A 5,212-nucleotide genomic window follows, 5' to 3' on the forward strand; every position below is an offset into this window, starting at 1 on the left:
GTGTTTTATTCCCCCTCCCCCCACCTGAGAGCAGATATGGTTTTACTTTTACAGAAGTCCTGGTTATCAGTTCTTTCCTTCATGAATTATAGTTTTGATGTTATACCTAAATATTAATCACCAAAACCACAGTCATCTAGGTTTTCACCTATGTTCTCTTCCAGGAATTTTACAGTTTTTCATTTAGGTTGTAATCATGTACAGTTAATTTTTTGAAGGATATAAGGTCTGTGGTTAGATTCAGTCTCTTGGTATATTGGATGTCCAGTTTTTCCAGTCCCAGTTTTTGAAAAGACTAATATTTTCAAATCACAGCACACCAGGCCTCCCTGTCCATCACCAACCCCCGGAGTTCACTCAAACTCATTCAGTTCAGTTCAGTTCAGTCACTCAGTCGTGTCCGACTCTTTGCGACCCCATGGATCACAGCACGCCAGGCCTTCTTGTCCATCACCAACTCCCAGAGTTCACTCAAACTTATGACCATCGAGTTGGTGGTGCCATCCAGCCATCTCATTCTCTGTCGTCCCCTTCTCCTCCCGCCCCCAATCCCTCCCAGCATCAGAGTCTTTTCCAGTGAGTCAACTCGTCGCATGAGCTGGCCAAAGTATTGGAGTTTCAGCTTTAGCGTCAGTCCTTCCAATGAACACCCAGGATTGATCTCCTTTAGAATGGACTGGTTGGATCTCCTTGCAGTCCAAGGGACTATCAAGAGTCTTCTCCAGCACCACAGTTCAAAAGCATCAATTCTTCGGTTCAAACTCATTAGGGCAACACAAAAAATGAGTACACTATATTCATGAATAAATTCACTTTTGTCCTTTACATAATGATAAGAATTTTGAAATCTTTACAATAACAAATTGAACTGGCATTATGGACATGAAGAACTATTACAAAAATGGCTGATAACATTGCATGCAGTTTTACAATGTAGTTTCTAGATCTATTAAATTTCAGCTGTTACTGGTGATTATTATATTTTAAGTTCTCCTTTAACCTAGTGTTCACAATCTTAATCTTTCTTTTTCCATTTTTTCCCATTTTATTGAGGAAAATATAGCAGTTGTGAAGAAAACACTGTAATTTTAGTTTATTTTTCCTTCTGAATTACACATGTCCCACACAATATCATCTAATACTCCAATAATAATAATTACATATTTTCTGAGGCCATTTCATATCCAACTAATACACCTGAAGGATGAGAGGATAAAATAAAGTATACAAGAAGAATGAGCAATTTTTTTTCTTAAAGTATGACATGTTACTATGAATATGGTAAATCAGCTTTATAGATTAAATGATAACTAAAATTTCTTTCATGCACTTATAAGTGAGGTCAGTTTGCTATTTAAACTAAGGAAAAACTATAATATGAGGAAGTATTATATTAAAAAATCCCATTTGACATGTACTAGAAACAAAGACAACAAGAAATGTCTGTCTGTTCCTAACTTAACTGATAAATGATCCAGGCAAAATGAAATGTAATACATATATATATATATATAAAACCATAAGAATTGATAAAATTGTTGTTTTATTTTAAAGATATAAGCATCAATATATACCTATGCTATACATATGTACATATATATGTCAAATATTTTATTTTCTCTACAGTTGAATTGAAATTAAAACAATACAGTCAAGCTAGTATAAAGGTGTTACTAATATAATCCAATTAAAATATTTCTGCAAAAATTATTAGTGCTTAACTAAATGTTTAAATAGATTAAATAAATGTTGAATACCAGGTTAATTTATAGTAAACAAATAGTAATAAATTATAATATCACAGGCATCAAGGTTGTCAGATGTCTACCCTAATGATTGGTGTGATGGCAAGATATCTGTATATAGGCCTGAATTCTCAAGATGTGTGGAGGACTTCACCTAATGATTTTTATCCTATATAAACCCAAATTATAATCACCCTTTTATATTACTTGTCTCTGGATTCTCTCATTTGCATGCGAGTTATGTGCATATTAATAGCCTTCAGTTGTTTTTTCTTTGGTTAGTCTGTCTTTTGTCAGTCCATTTACAGAGACACAGATAAAGAACCTAGAAGGGGAGTAGGAAACACATGGGTGTTTGTTTTATTGGTTTTCTTTTGAGATTGCATAAACTTTGCTGAATCAATTCCTATATTGGTAATTATAAAACATGGATTTTCAAACTCCCTCAATTTTTCTGTAGTTACTAGCTGGCATTCTTCTGAAAGAGTTCTATTCATCCATCCTCCCCATTTTATTAGTGTCAGTAATGGACTCATGGATTCTTTTATTATCTCATGTCTATTCAATCCATTACCAAGGTTCTTCTTTTAAATTTTAACATAATTATATCTTCTATTTTGTAATAATTTAAATTTTCAAAAGAGTTGAAAATTGGTATAAAGAATATCAATATATATTTACCAAGATTCTCAAAGTATTGTATAGCCAACATCAGTGATAAGTGGAATTGAAGGATCCTTGCACATATATCCCCTGCAGCAACTATAATTTGGTAGCAATCCACGTAAACAATTGTTTTGTAGAAGCTTTAGGATCCAAGTAGAAGGTTATGAAACTTTGGTGGAGTTCAAGACTTGGCTCCAGTCCCTTCCATCCAAAATCCATGAGCACTCTTGCCAATACAGAGTGCCACTGGGAGGCACACCCATCAGTGCCTCCAGAGGCAAGACAGCTGAACCTGGACTGACAGCAGATCTTGTAAACTACTCTGACTTAGCTCCAGCACCCCTCTCTCCAGTTATAATCTATGAATAGTCTTGCCAGGCCAGGGACCTGTTGGGAATAAGGCCTATCAGCATTCCCAGTTGTAAGCCCACCATGCTAAGTCTGACTGCATACCTTGAAGTCACCCTGTAACTAGGCTCCAGCCACTACTAGCTGTGATGAGAGAACATTCCCGTCCAGTAAGGAACCTGGTCAGTGACACACATCAGTGCCTGTAATGTTAGGTCTCAACACTTCAATCACAGCTGTGGACCGTGAATATAATTCTATTCTTATAATTCTAGTGGTAATGATCTCTTTGCCAGAGATAGAGAGAGAGAGGAGATCAAGGAGATCAAACCAGTCAATCCTAAAGGAAATCAACCCTGAATATTCATTGGAAGGACTGATACTGAAGCTGAAGCTCCAATATCTGACCATCTGATGCAAACAACCAACTCACTGAAAAAGACCCTGTTGTGGGGAAAGATTGAAGGCAGGAGAAAGGGACAGCAGAGGATAAAATAGTTGATGGTATCACTGACTCAATGGACCTGAGTTTGATGAAACTCCAGGAGATGGTGAAGGACAGGGAAACCTGGCATGCGGCAGTCATGAGGTCGCAAATAGTTGGACACAACTGAGCAACTGAACAGCAACAAAAGTAATTCAATAAAATGAAAAATAGCACAGACAACTAAACAAAGTCAAGAAAAAGAAATATATGAATAAAATGAGAAGGTTGTTAAAGAATTAAACCACAGAAAAGAATCAAACAGAAATCCTGGAGATAAAGCATAGAATGACAGAACTAAAAAAATAAATAAATAAAAATTAAATAGCTTCAACTGTAGAATCTTTCTTCAAAAGAATAAAAAATTTGTTGAACTTTAAGAGAAGTAATACAAAATTAGTCAGAGGAACAAAAATAAAAAAGAATAAATAAAGCCTACATGAACTGTGGGAAACAGTCATGAAAAGAAACATTTGTATATCAGGAGTCCTAGAAGAAGAGTAGAGAAAGAGGGAGGCAGAAAACTTATTTAAAGACATAAGAGCTGAAAACTGCCCAAATCTTGGGAGATAAATGGACATCCAGGTCCAGCAAGCTCAGAGATCCCCAAGCAAGATAAACCCAAAGATTACCCTGAAGCACATTTAAATCAAAATATTAAACATCAAAGTTAAAGAGAGAAGCTATAAAGAAATAGACTTTTTTCTGCAGAATATTTGAAATCTGGAGGGAGTGAGAGGATACGTTCACAATTCTAAAAGGAAAAAGAAAAATACAAGCCAAGAATACTATATCTGGTATAGCTGAAATGAAGAAGATATAAAGACATTCCCAGACAAAAAAAAGAGAGTTCGTTACCATTTGTTGTTTTTGTTCAGTTCCTCATATACAGCAGTCATATACAGCTCTTTGCAACCCCATGGACTGCAGCACACCTGGCTTCCCTGTCCTTCAATATCGCCCCAAGTTTGCTCAAACTCATGTCCATTGAGTCGCTGATGTCATCCAACCATCTCATCCTCTCCTCCCCTTCTTCTCCTGCCCTCAATCTTTCCCAGCACCAGAGTCTTTTCCAGTGAGTTGGCTGTTCACATCAGGTAGACAGATATTCGAGCTTCAGCTTCAATATCAGTCCTTCCAATGAATATTCAGGTTTTATCTTTTTTAGGATTGACTGGTTTGATCTCCTTGTTCTCTCTCCCTCTCTCAAGGCGATCATCACCACTAGAATTATAAGAAATACTAATGATGGTGTTTCAATTTGAAATGAAAGGTTACTAAAACAATTTAAAAACATATAAAAGCATAAAACTCGCTGATAAAGGTACAGTCATCTTTCCATATCTGCTGGTTGTGCATCTGCAGATTCAACAACTGCAGATCAAAAATATGTTTAAAAAATTCCAGAAAGCTCCATGAAGCAAAACTTGGATTTTCCACTCACTTGCAACAATTTTCACAGTACCTCGAATTCATTTACAAATATGTATATAGAATTATTATTGTTATATGTATTATAAGATATTTAGAGATTTTTTATTTATTTTTTATTAATTTATTTATTTTAATTGGAGGCTAATTACTTTACATTGTTGTATTAGAGATTTTTAATGTATACAGGAAAATATGTATAGGTTATAACAAGGACCATGTCATTTTACATAAAGGACTTGTGCATCCACAGATTTTAATATACAGAGGGAGTATGGAAACAATAGTCTACATATACTGATGGACAACTGTAAATATATTGTGAAACTGAGACTATGCTAATACTGTAATAAGGTGCATCACTCATCTCCAGTGTAAATTGTAAAAAGATGATATTAAACATACTAGGCAAAATGATTTGCTAATAGATGTCCAATATAAAAATAGCATGGTACAAATAGTATAAAATGTGGGAAGGTAAGTAAAATTTTTATATGTGATTGAATATATGTTGTTTGCAGTTCAATGTTGGTTGTTA

Source organism: Moschus berezovskii, chromosome X (assembly GCF_049115385.1).
Source record: "Moschus berezovskii isolate FMDL1 chromosome X, NW_MosBer_1.0, whole genome shotgun sequence".
In the NCBI taxonomy this organism is placed as follows: domain Eukaryota; kingdom Metazoa; phylum Chordata; class Mammalia; order Artiodactyla; family Moschidae; genus Moschus; species Moschus berezovskii.